Raw genomic sequence first — 13929 nt, 5'->3', positions numbered from 1 at the left:
ATCTTTTTCTTGCACAGAAAGAAAATATAACAAACCTTCTTAAATGCCACCTCCTTTAATGCTGACTTAGACTGATGTCTCATAGGTCCTGAAGCCGACTGTCATCCTTTGCCTGACCCTAGACATGACTATTTTGATTCCAGAATTTTTCAGCTGACTCTGGGTTCCTGGTTTGCCCCAGACCATATTTCCGGATTGCAGCTTGCCTGTTGCTGCAATTCCCTATTGTGGCTATAGTCTGTTATACAGTAACCAAATGAAACTCACCCCTTCTTGTCTGACATCCTGTTATTGCTGTCCCTTGGCATTTGAAAGTCTGCAAACTTCTGATTCTCCTGTGTGTCATTTCATCTTACCTAAGCCAGGGTTAGCCCTGGCCCCACTGCTTTCAAGCCTGCCAGCCTTAGCTAAATAAAATGAACAGATGATCTTAGGCCAAAGTGGGGCAAGTACCCACTTTTCCATCTCTGGTTGTCTCTGAGTGTTCAGGGAAGGTTGTAAAGCCTTCTTGCTTAGTTGGCCGGCTCTGGGTCAGGTGGACTGAGCTCACAGTTTGGCTCAATCATTTATTAGTTGTGTGACCTTAGACAAGTTCTTTACCTCTCTATACCTTAGGTTTTGTAAATATAATATGAATAGAACAAAGCTGCCTCAACATTGTTGTAAAGATTAAGTTAAACAATCCAGTAGGTAGCTTAGAATTGACCAGCACAGGAGAAGCAATCAAATGATAGCTATTGTATTATCCTTTGATCATGATAGCTTTTTGGTATCCAAAACTGAATATCATGTCTAAATGGCTGTTTTCCTGACTTCTGGAAATCATGTGAGAGTTATTAAGTAAATGTACCTTCCTTACACAACTATTGAACCTTCCATCTCTGTATGGCATCTATTTCCATAAATGAAAAATGGAGAAAAAGCACTGCTAATAAAAAATCACTTAGAATCTATTTCAGTCGATTGTAGGAATCTGGAACAAGCAGTGACCAGAGTGGAAATCTTAGAAGAACAACCTGTTCCAAAGCCAAGCTACTGGGTCAAGCAATTAATAGCCCAGCTGAGTTTGCACTTTGGGTCCATGTAGGAGACAAAGGTAATATTTTTACCCATGAAAGCAAATCTGCTCTTCATTGGCTAACACTTGTTTTTCCCAAGACAGTGGTTCTACAAAGAATAGTTACTAATAATGTACATGCTATAGCTGGATAGATACTTATACATTTTAATGACCAAATTCCTCTGAAGAACTTTCTACTTATGTTTGTCTAGTGTTAGGGTTTTTTGTAAGCATGATTACAGTTGATCACACTTAACTTATGAGGTTTTAATAGAAATTAATCTAATTTTCCATATGAGAAGACTGACCCAAAGATGTAAAGTGTACATATGTGTCCAATGTAACATACTAGTAATCAACAGCATACCTATTTGTCAGATCATTGCTCCAAATTTAGTGTTCTTTCCATTACCTCATGTTGATGCCAAACTCTCTTGCTACTCTACAAGATGTCATAGAGTTTGGAGGTAAAAATAGCAAAAAATTCATGAGTTAGGATGGAATTAACATTTGAATATTTAATACCTCAATATTTGAAGGAACCAAGTAATCTATAAAATCAAAGTAATTATAAAACCTGGTTTTAGTAACTCACTAAAACAGTTTGATTTATTTTCTCAGCATACTGAAAAGAAAAATTTCCAGCTTCAGATATTTCTTCCAAAAAATGTATAACAATAGCCAAGATTTCAGTGTTCATTACATGCCAGGCACTAGATTAAGCATGTACATGCTTCATCTGATACACTGCTCCTGAGAACCCTAGAACATAATTACAACCTTGTCATTGTATGGATGTGACAAGGGTGAGAGAACAAAAGCTTAAAGCTTAGAGAGGTTAAATAATCTGTCCAAAGTCACACAGGCTCTAAGAAAGGAAGTCAAGATTCAAACTCAGCCTGAGTTTACCTTAATCATGGTGCTTTATGTTCTTAGTATTCTATAATTTAGCCTTCATGAGCTGTTAATTTCTTCCATTCAGTGAAGTTTGAGGTTGTAATGATTGGTTAAAATTCCAAAATGTTTCATTGGTCTGTGGCATCAGTCCAGGTGCTGTTGTCATTCTAGGCTCACAGCAGAAGTGTGTGCATTCTGACTGACCATGCACTTCCAGCCAGCTGCATAAAATCAGTATTCATGAGTTAGGGTGGAATACTTAGACTCATAAGCAGTATTTTCTGTTTATGAGCTACAGGCAGCTGTGATTCTAAGTGTACAGAATGATAAACAGAATAATTTAAGTAAAGATCCTTCCAAACATTGTATATTTTTAAATCATTTTAACCATTTTTAAGAGTACAATTCAGTAGTGTTAAGTATTGTCACATTGTTGTGAAATAGATCTGAAAAACTTCATCTTGCATGTCCAAAACTCTGTACCCATAAAACTTAGTTTTTCCCTTTACCCCTCACCCTAAACCTCAGTAACCACCATGCTACTTTCTGTTTCTGTGAAGTTGACCATTTTAGATACCTCATAAACTGGAATTATATATAGTTTTGTCTTTTTGCGACTGGCTTATTTCACTTAGCATGAAGTTCCCAAGGTTCATCCACATTATAGCATGTGACAAGATTTCCTTTCTTTTTAAGGCTAGATAATGGTCCATTGTATGTCTATACCACATTGCATTTATACACTCATCCATTAATGAACACTTAGGTTGCTTCCAACTCTTGGGTATTGTGAATAGTGCTGCTCTGAATATAAGTGGAGAAATATCTTTCTGAGACTCTGTTTTCAATTCTTTTGGATATATATATCAAGAAGTAGCATTGCTGGATCTTATGGTAGTTCTATTTTTAATTTTTTGAGAAACCTCCATACTGTTTCCCATAGTGGCTGTACCATTTTACAGTCCTACCTACAGTGCATTAGGATTCTGATTTCTCCAGTTTCTGGACAACACTTGCTTGTCTGTAAAACATTATATATATATATTTTTTTATGAAGCAGTATGTTTGGTTTCAGAAAATGTAATATCATTGAAACTAATACTTGGTGTAGAACAATATGGGACCAACTTATTTAAATGTTCTCTAGACTGCTAAATGTGTCTAATTTCAGAAGTTAAATATTTCCCAGAACTTTGCTTGAGTAAATGAATGACTTGCTCTTTTGAACCTAAAACACATCTTTGTTTCTTCATTCTTTTGGCTACCACTGTCTTACCCAGTTTTAAAAGCTTCTTAAAATTAGTCAGAGGGAGACAAGTGGGAAGGTGTAGACTTCTCACTTCAACTGTCTGCTAAAGATGGAGAAGAAATGGCGCTATTCAGTGACACTCTGTACTTAGAGATTTAAAATTTGGGGTGGAAATAAACCCAGTGAAATAGCAAGAATGTTTGAAAGAGAACTTGCCAACCTATTGCTGCAGACGGCTGAATTCCAAGGAAATATGTTCGCTCCCTATGAAGCTGTGAAGTGAGTTTCTGAAATCCTGCCTTTCTATATTTCCATTTCTCATTTACTTAAAATGTCAATCGTTAGTTCAAGAAACCAGAGTCCTGCAACTGAAGCATGGAAATTAACAAAATGGTAATATCTATGGCAAACAACAGTGGGTTTGGGTATTTGTATAGTGGCCCTTCTATCGAGTAAGTACCAGAAATTATTAACCTTTGACTTTTAAGACGAGAGCGCTGGTTATGTTAGCTGTCTGTAACATTTTGATTTTGTGTTATACGTTGTTGTTGTTTTTTAAGAACTCTTTAAAACATTTACCTTATTTCTATTAACATTGTTTGATTTTTCTTGTTTATATTTCTCATTTCATTAGTAGAAACTTCTAGAAGCAAATATCTTTTTTTTAATATAAACATGAGAACAGATGAACAAAGTGAAATTACAATATATTTAATGTCATATTTATTCACTTTAAGATAACAATATTTAGATAGATTCTCAAAGGAATTGCTGGCATGGAAAAAAAATGAGAAACTTTAACATTTTCCAGCCAGTGACTAATACATTTTCTAATGTTATTAGGTAACTTATAAAAATAATTGATAAAAGACAACAAGACAGATTTTTTTTAATGTATAGGAAACCAAATGTTGTTTTTCAAAACTCAGGGTGGTTCACTTGGAGAGAAATAAAAATAGCAAAGACCTATTAAGTAAGTCAAGATTGTGTGGAAGTATAAAAGTTAATATAAGCTGAAAACAGATACTTGTTCTGTGTGACAGCTAAGAAAAGCAAACTTGGAGACAATGAAAAATTCTTTCCCATACTTATTCTGTGTTATGGTTATCTAGCATGATGAACAAAATACTAATGTCCCTGCCTTTGTAGAATCTTACTATAATTTCTTCTTGATGGTATTTGATAGAATAGAATACTATTATTTAAAAAAAAGAGTCTTTTACAGCATTTCAACTTGGCCTTTGCTAATCTTCAAAAGCCAAATTCCTTATTGAGTTTATGAGTAAAGCTTAATAATAACAAAGTTAGAAAAATACATTTCATAAAATAGAAATAAAGACATATGAATTAATGGCAGTGTTGTATTTCCTGTATTTAGAAAATAATGCTAAACCTGTTTCTTAACCAGCATGCTTATTTTATGAAGGAATCACTAATTTATGATACAGTGAGACTTTGGAGAAGTCTATAGAGTTAGTTACAAAGTTAGCCACAAAACAAATTGGAAATTTCTTAGAGAAAATTGGGATAGAAGAGAGAAAAATAGAAACCTTTGACTTTTCCAGGGGCCTTTTTGGTGACATTTGGACATGACAAGCAATGTCCAGCTATAGTTAAACAGTATTTCATTTCTTTCTAGTCTAGGAAAGTCTTTTGCTGATGAAATAACAAGGGAGCACTATTTTTTTTGGTGGACACTAATAACAGAACCAACAAGCTATTTGACTTCTTTCGTTACGATATTCATTTCAGATAGTGGATGTACTTTTTCTGTGGAGTTCTACAGATTATACCGGAGGATATCTAACCTCACACAGTTACTTCAAACTGCCAGCCCCTCAGGTATCTTCTGTGGTTTCCTTTCATTTGCTAGGTGGACTTCTTGCACGAGACCCCTTTTCAAACAACTCTGGGGAATTGCCTACCATGGCACCTTACCTACCATAGTATCTGGTCTACAAAAAGTAGAATGCTGTTCTCTGCCACTGGTGGAAGTACAGCTCAGTGCCTGTACAGCCTCCAACTCTTTCTCTGGCCAGGCAACTGTAGCCAGGTTCGCTAAAGAGGCCCCTTGATGACTCACTTGACGTGACGTGAGGAAGAAACCTTCCCCAGACCATGTGGGGTGAGGTGGAAGCACAATATCCTGACCACTTGCTCCAAAGAAATTCTCCCTTGGCATCTTACGTATAAACTTCTTGATGCCTTTCAGGCATTTGGTACCTACTCCACAGTGTTCAGCCTTGGGGTCCTTCACCAAAACAAAGTTCCATTTCTATAGTTTCCATATTTCTATGTCATGATATAGTTATGCTATTTTAAAATTTATTCCTATAATTACGTTTTTCTTAAAAAAAACTCGAGGCATGATTAACATACAAAAAGCTGTACATATTTCATGAATGCAGCTTGATGGATTTGGAAATAAGTGCATACCTGGGAAATCATCACCATAATCTATGCCAGAAATATCTACTACCTCCAAAAGTTTTCTTTACTTGTTTTTTATGATAAGAACACTTAACATAAGATCTACCCTCTTAGAAAGTGTTCTTAGTATGCAATACACTCTTTTTAACTATATGTATTATATTGACCAGTAGATCTTCAGGACTTAATCATTTTGAATAACTGAAACTTTGTACCCTTTGACTAATAGCTTTCCCTAAGCCCCTAGTAACCATCATTTTATTCTCTGCTTCTATGAGTCTATTTTAGATTTCTCATATAAGTGGGATCATGTAATATTTATTCTACTGTGTCTGGCTTCTTTTAGTCAGCATAATGTCTTCCAGTTTCATTAATTAGGTTTTTAGTCAGGAGGAAAGGTTATCTTGTAAAAAATATAATGCAGAGTTATTTTTGTTAAAATATATTACTTTCATAAACTGAATATTAATTAGAAAGCATAGTTTTTCCTTAACATTTCAGTACAACTCCAAAGTATGGGTATTTTTGTATAAAAATGTAGTTACTTGATTCCATTAACTCATTAATTTAAAGATTAAGTGCTCTTAAAATTTACTGTCATTTACACACTTAGTTAAATGAACTTCTTTTAAGATTTCAAGCTACATGTAACAATGATTTTTTAACAAACCATTATTTTTATATGATTTTTAACAAACACTGTAAATGCCTAATGGCAAATTTAAAATGTAATAAGCCAGTACTTTCTAAGCACTTGAACACCTCCTATAAAACTAATAAATCAAACCTATAAATGTAGTAAATTAGATTCTCTGAATCATTTCAAACATTTTAAAATCACAATTGCAAACAAGACTTCCAGTTAAAGATGGCAGATTAAACGCAACCATTAAGATCTGTTCCTTTTCGATACTCAAATAAAATGACAGTTAAATGATTTTTTTAAAGAAGGAGACATAGGTCAAAAGGACAAAAAACAAAATAGGAAATGGACAAAAAACAAAATAGGAAATAACAGCAATAATATTTGGGAGGCAGGGAAGCAGATGGTTTAGGAGACTCCAAGAAAGCTAAGGCTAACAGTGGGAGAAGCTGAGAAGCACCAGACTGGCAGTGCAGAACTCTTAAAAGGCAGTGGTGACATTGAGTATTTCAAAAAGTAGGAATAAAACTAAAACTATAAAATCTGTTTACAAGGTAGATTGATACAGGAGAGAAGACCTGAGGTTACTGAAATTAAGAATGCTCCTAGGAATCAGCTCCTCCGGAGAATCTTACATTAAAGACTATAGCTGACAGCTGACAAGCTTCATTGCCAATCAGCTTTTTTAGTGCCCCAATCTTAAAAAAACAAAATCTTCCTGAAAGGAACATGATAGGATAAAGGGATGAAAATAAGAGAACAATAAATAGGAGAATTATAGTGCCATTCATAAAAAGTCCAGCATTCAAACAGGAGTTCCAGAAAGAGATATGAGATAAAAAATAGAGTGGAGAAAAGTCAGATAACTAACTCAAGAAAATTTCCCAGAACTGATGAACATGAGTTTCAAAATTGAAAGGTCCCTGTACCAAGAACGATTTGAGGATATTTTCTCTGTCACCAATTTTCTAAAGTTTCATCATGACAAAGTAAAGATTCTCAAATCTTCAGGAGGACATATTCAAAGGATTAAGAATCAGAATAGTATAGGACTTCTCTATAACAACACAAGAAATAGAAGACGGTGGAGTATGCCTTCAAAATTCTCATGGTACAGTTGTTTCTTAATTCTTAATTTGGTAAAAAAGTTTTACCAAAGTTATAAATAATATGTGAGAGAATAATAAAGACATTTTCGTACATGAAGATTTAAAAAATTTCTTTCCTATGCCCCCTTTCTTGGGTGCTCCATCAGTGTAAGAAAATAAAACAAGAAAGAAAAAGCTGTGAAGTTCAGGAAGCAGCAGATATCCATAGGGAGAAATGGAGGGGGTCTCCTAAGGGGCAGTTCCACCAAGATAGGTGTCCCAGATAGCAACAGTCTAGTCTGGAGCAGATCAGAACGTGCAGAATTCAAGATTGGCTCTGGGAATGGGAAAAGGGAGAGATTGGAAGAATTACTTTATTTTATAAGAAGTTCAGGAGAACTAATTATTGTCTTCTTTAGTTCATGTGGAACTTTGATAAAAATTAAAACTAAGCTTAATTAAGTCATCATCTTGATTAGAAAATGCACATGCTCTATAAACCCAACTTGAGCAATATTCATTTCTTCATCATCTCTGCCCTTTTTTGGTATGCTTTTCCTGACGTTAAAAGTTAGGTGTTGAACCAAAGAGACTGTGCTCATCAACTGTGCTCATTGATTTGGTTTGTGGATGGCAAACTCTCGGGCTTTTCAGTGGTACTTATAGGAAAATTCTATCTAATACAAGCTCACTAACCAAGTCCCTTCTTTTAATGGGACTTTTTAAGCCTACCCCTTTTCTTACAAACTAGTGAATCATATGTTCCCTTATTCATTTATTTCCTATCACCTCAGTAAATTTTTTTTGAACTGATTTACTAGGTTATATACCCAATATCCTAATGACATGCTATCTTTCTGCCGGATTGAATTTACTACTTTTTTTATTTTACATTATCTCATTATCCACCATTCTACATATTATACTAATTCAATTGTTCATGAAGCTTATGTATCAGTAGAGAAAGGCAAAAAGGAAAGAATGAATATGGAAATAAGCGAATTGTATAATTAATTAAACGATAAGTACAATGAGTAAAGGAAATATGAAGTCACGTAAAGGAGAGCAGAAGTGGCAGGGAAGGGGTGTGTTAATAGTGTTCTTTAATGGTAGTAAGGGTGAGCCTCATTGAGAAGGTGGCAGAGATGAGCAAAGGCTTCTAGGGGGTGCGGTGTTAGCAATGAGATCCCTGTGGAAATAGAATTCCAGGAACGAGGAAAGAAAGGTCTTTGAGGCAGGAGCACGCCTTATGTTTCAGGAACATCCAAGTGAGTATGATTGGAATAAAGTGAACAAGGGGAGAATAAATGAGAAATGAGTTTGGAGGGATAATAGGGGACAGATCATATGGCATCCTAGAAGCCTTTAATCTGGATAACAGGACAAAAGCTCTTACTCAGAGTGAAATGGAGAGTGATGAATGATTTTGAGCTAAAAAGTGACAAGATCTGACTTAAATTTTGAATGACTCCTTCTGACCGGGATGTCGATAATAGACTGTTGGACCAGTAAGAGTGGAAGCAGAGGGCTGACTTAGGAAGGTATTGCTGTGATTCAGGTGAGAAATAATAGTAGTTTAGACCAAGATGGCAGTGGTGGGGGTGGTGAGGCACGGTCACATTCTGTGTAGATTTTAAGTGTAGAACCGGAAGATTTTCCTGATGGGTAGGATGGGGAGCGAGAGAGAATAGAGAGAAAGCAAAAGCAAGTAAAATAAAGCTCAAGCACTCTAAGGTTTTTGGCCTGAGCAAATGACTGGGAGAAAAATGAGGGTGGAGCAGGTTTGTAAAAAATTTATGAGTTTATTTATGAACATGTTAAGTTTGAGATATTAACTAGACATCCAAGTGGGTGGCTATATGAATCTGGAGTTTAGGGGAGAAAAAATCTGCCCTGGAAATATTAATTTGGGAGTTTTCAACATATAGATGTTAACAAAAACCATAGATGAGTTCACCAAAAGAGAAAGTTTTGGACAGATGGCCAGGAACTGAGGCCTAAGTGTCTCCAATTCAGGTAGCTCTGGTGAAAGAGATAGTCAGTGCAGTAAGAGGAAAAACAGGAGATTCGTGAGGTCCTGGGATCAAGTGAAAAAACTGTGTGGAGAAGGAGGTAGAAGTCAGTATTTGAATGAGAGCTGAGGCGGCCATTGTGTTTATCAAGGTGGAGGTCAGTTGATGACCTTAACAAGAACAGTTTCAGTGCAGCTGTCAGCCTGCAAGACCAGTGGAATGAATTTAAGAGAGAACATGGGAAGTACTAGAAATGGTAAATATATAAAATTTAATATTTTTTTCTCCATAGAGGAGCAGAATAAGGGAATGCTCATCCACAGACTAAATTGGGTCAAGAGAGGGCTTTTTTAATATCAGGGAAATAGCATATTTTTATGTAGATGAGAATAACCCAGTAGCAAGGAAAAAAAATTGATGATGTAGAGGAGAGCGGGGAGTTTCAGGACTGTCTTTGAATAGGTGAGAGGTGGGGAATAAATGAACCTAAAATGGGAGCCGATGAGAAGGCTGAGTATGTGGGTCCACGTGGTGTGGAAAGTCCATGGACGTCCTCCTTTGAATGCTTCATTTTGTTTTCAGTAAATTAGGCATCAGGACCATGAATGGCAAATACACATGGTGGAAGAGTTTCCTTAGAGCTTTTTTTAGGAGAGAGTAAATGGTGTTAATCATCTTCCAGGAGAGTGGGAGTGTGTAACTAGGAAAGTACAGTACCAATGCCAGGCAGGCAAACGATAGGTCCACTTGACATTCACAGTCATATAAATCTAGAAAGCCTGCTTGTCCTGAGCATGCAGTCATATTTGAAAATACAAAGGAGCCTTATGGGTGTTCTTTTAAGATGGACTTTGAATAAAGAACCTTCTCAAATAATAGGCTGTTGCTCATAGAAGTCCAAATAGGTCATTGTGTAATCACCAGTGGGTTTCTGTTGGTGTGTATGAATGTATGGGGCCCCTGCTGTGCTGCATAAGCTCTACAAGCTGGATTGTCTTCTCTCCAAATTCTTGAAATCTCTCTGTATCCCCTTCCTGCATGTTTTCCCTTTCTTATTGGCATGTATTACCCTTTACTATGGGATTTCTAGATGGAAATGTTAATACTTGAACTGTTGAATATTGCCAATGTTTTTGAACTGAGGAAAAAGGAGAAAAAGGTACTAGAATGTCTGAGAACAGAGAAGGGAAAGATACAGATTTAGATGAGAAATTACTCAGAATAATAGGTCCATGAGGATAAGGTCAGCTGAATCATGTTCTAAATATAAACAACATAAACAAAATAAGAAAGGATGACGGTGTGAGAGAGACAGTCTATCTCAGAAGGACCCAAACTCTCTTGAATTACTTCTGGCAGGACTTCCAGATACTGGGTTAACTGAATACTGAACCTTTCATTTAATGAAATCATTTTTCAGGCAAGGAGGAAAATATTCCTTCCTTTTGGGTTTCATTTATTCACAAGCAATTCATATAATCTCTCATTTGCTTTTAAACCAAGCGATTTCTTAAAATATAACATAATAGTTAAAAGCTTCCTATCTGGGTTTATATATCTCAGCTTCATGATCTCAGACAGATGACTGAATCTGTCACTATTCGGTGTTTTAATACCTGACTTACAGAGTTGGTGTGAGAATTAAGTATTATTCTACATAAATTACCTCTCACTGCTTATTCCCGACATCCCGAAGGTCACGGACCTCATAAGCAGCGGAACCGGAAATGTTATCACCGCCACTACCAGGATCCTTAAATCGGATCAGTTACTGGCTCCGTGACTGCTTCCCATTTGGAAGTGAAATCAGAAGGCAAAAATGACTTTTCCTTGATCCTTGAGTTTAAAAAGTCCATTTTTACAGGAGGAAAGAACAGTTCATATATCATTTCTCTGAAGATACCAGATATTTCCTTATCTTCAGGACGTAAGACTTGACCGAATATTTAAATACAAGTTTTCAGTTAAAGGGAAATGAGAAAACCCCTGGGCCTTAGAGCTGCATATGTATTTTTGACACGCTGCTGCCCCCTGCTGAGTGATACATAATAGTTTACTTCACATGTTGGACCCTTATAAAATTAACAAAACTATGTATAATATCATACTACAGAGGAACTGAGGCCCCAAATGTCCCCAAAGTGACACACATGGTGGAAGAGTCAGGACTAGACTACTAAAAAGTCACTTCTTGCTTTGCCATATTGTTTCTCTCCTATTAAAATCAACAGATTATTTATTGTGTGCCAACCTGGGCCTGGTACTGTCAGAATCCCCCAACATGGCAAAATCAAAGCCAAGATCTCGTCATTGATAAAACCCATATTCTTGTGTGAGTAAAATAGCCAGTAAATAAGAAAAAAATCAATAGATAAAATAATTTAAGATTATGATAGATACATTAAATAGTAGAGATGACAAATAATATTTATGGGTCACTCTGAGAACAGAAAGTTAAAGGCACCATTCAAACTGCTTCCTGTGATTTGCTTCATTTGATTCTCACAGCAACTGTCAAGGAGCTATTTCACTTTACGTGTGAAGAGACTGAAGCAAGGTCCGAATGATCCTCTGAGGTGGATCCAAGATTTGAAACAAAACCACTTCTGACTCCAAAAGCGTTTAGGGCAGGCTTCTCTGGGTTGATAATACTGAAATGAAGAGAAACCAAGCTTTTGAGGACCTAGGAGACAGGAAGCCAGGCAGAAGGAAGAGCATGTGCAAAGTGAGTTTGGAGTACCTATATGCAAGAAAGAAAAATCGATGGGGCTTGATTAGAGAAGCACAGAGTGACAGAGGCAGGTCATGCCGAGGAGCTTGGATCTTAATTCTAAGTACAAGAGGAAGCCGTTGGAGGGCTTTAATCACGGGAGTGATCTTATTCCTGATATAAGGGGCTCACTCTGGATATTGAATACAGATGGTGGAAGACAGGGGTCAGTAAAGGGCACCTAACTGGGAGAATGGTGACTTCTCTCCCACCTGGACCTCCTCTTCGGGAGGCCCAACATGCCTAGTTCTGCAGCCTTTTTTCTCCCCACAATCTTCAGCCCATTCCTTTCTGATGTTCTCTGATTGTTAATGTCATGGGACGGTGGCTCCCATCCGGGGACAGCTCCTCTGAATCTCATTTGACAGTAGAACAACAACCCTTCTGAATCACACGTCACGCCATCAAATGTAGCTGAAGGCTCTCTCCACTTTTCTTCCTTATGTGACCCATTTGGGGGTGGGATTGGATTTGTGGCCAACTAAATTGCTTTGTCTTTACCTCGATCTTTACAAAGTCTAGAATCCCACATCATGTAGTTAGCAATAGATTTCTTTTGATAACCTTTTTTTAGAAAAATATGAAGACCAGCTCTCATATTTCCAAATAAAGCTCTTTTTTTGTTCATAAGCCTTCTTCCCAGCAATAAGTCAAGGTGCTTTTATTTTTAAATACTTCTCATTTCCCTGGAGTTGAAACATTTCCTCCTTCCCTAAACTTTGAGTAAATTGTTCAAAAACCCTTACCTATTTTATATCAACTTTAGCACTTTATGAAAGAACAAAACTCCTTTGTTCATGTATGTGGCTACAGAAGTGCAGTAGAATGACAGAGAATCCTCAATCCTGTTTCTGTAAGTTATGGATATCAATGAAAATAACTAGGGTAATCATAACTAAGTATTCATTATTTTAGGGAAAATACATATAATATTTATATCAAAAAGGAAGTATGTTAGCTGGTAGTAACAGAGACACAGCTATAGTATTTAGACAAACTAAACCTTTAGAGTCACACAGAATGACCAGAGAGAGGCTCTTCAGGCTCAACAAAGCCACTGTTGCAGGGCAGCTGTGTCTGAGAGGTCTCTCCCTGCACACCAGGTGAAACCTCAGCCTGGACGGGGACGGTTCTTGACCCTGAACGAGAAAGAATTTTCAAGCAGGTCAGAAGAGTCTAGGTAAGGAAGGAATTCGTTAGAACGAGAGTAGAAACGAATGGCAGCAGACTTGCAGGAGGCTGAGAGCAGGAAAATGCACAGGTACAGAGGGAAAGTTTGCTAAACATTTTCTTGGTATTGGGCAGATTCCCTTGCCATCTCATAAAGCCAGGGTCAGTTGGCATCCCCTGTCCACTTGGATCTGCACTGCATGGGGACTAGCCCCTACCACCCCACAATTTGGAGGAACCGCGGAGCATGGGATGGAGTGAGATTATGTTCTGAGAACTCCCCAAAGAAAGGAGGTTTTCAGGCAGGCTTCTGCAACTGCAGTTCCTTCCAGGTCACCCAGGCTATGGCAACTTGCAGCCCAAATCTGAGCTCTCAGCAGCCCCTCCCTACTTATCAGGGGTAAAATGGAGACTTGGAAATAGAATGAAATATCAAAAAGACAGAAACAGTAAGTTGAGCAGTGAGAAAGCTTTACTTAAAGGTATGCACTTAAAGAGAGAAAAAGTGTGGGCGTCCTCAGAGAGGAGGAATGCTAAAAGGCTGGGGAGTTGCCTCTTTTAAGGATTTTTCAAAGGGCCAGGGGGTATAGACTTGTAAAGTGGTCTCAAA

General features: G+C 37.0%; 1 protein-coding gene across 5 annotated transcripts in view; it reads left to right on the top strand.

Annotated features, from left to right (window-relative positions):
- OXR1 (oxidation resistance 1) overlaps positions 1–13929 on the top strand; it is a 494380-nt gene that overhangs the window by 304094 nt on the left and 176357 nt on the right. Inside the window, exons 1-2 of one of the 5 annotated variants that reach the window (XM_036876248.2) lie at positions 3235–3485; positions 4959–5048. The exons of the other annotated variants lie outside the window; for them this stretch is intronic. The gene's annotated coding sequence lies outside the window, so the exon portion shown is untranslated. Of the gene's footprint in view, positions 1–3234; positions 3486–4958; positions 5049–13929 lie in introns of those variants that run through there. 5 annotated transcript variants of the gene reach the window in all.

The sequence above is a fragment of the Manis pentadactyla genome, chromosome 3, assembly GCF_030020395.1.
Source record: "Manis pentadactyla isolate mManPen7 chromosome 3, mManPen7.hap1, whole genome shotgun sequence".
In the NCBI taxonomy this organism is placed as follows: domain Eukaryota; kingdom Metazoa; phylum Chordata; class Mammalia; order Pholidota; family Manidae; genus Manis; species Manis pentadactyla.
The sequence above is the reverse complement of the archived record's forward strand: the minus strand, read 5'-3'. Positions and strand labels throughout refer to the sequence as shown.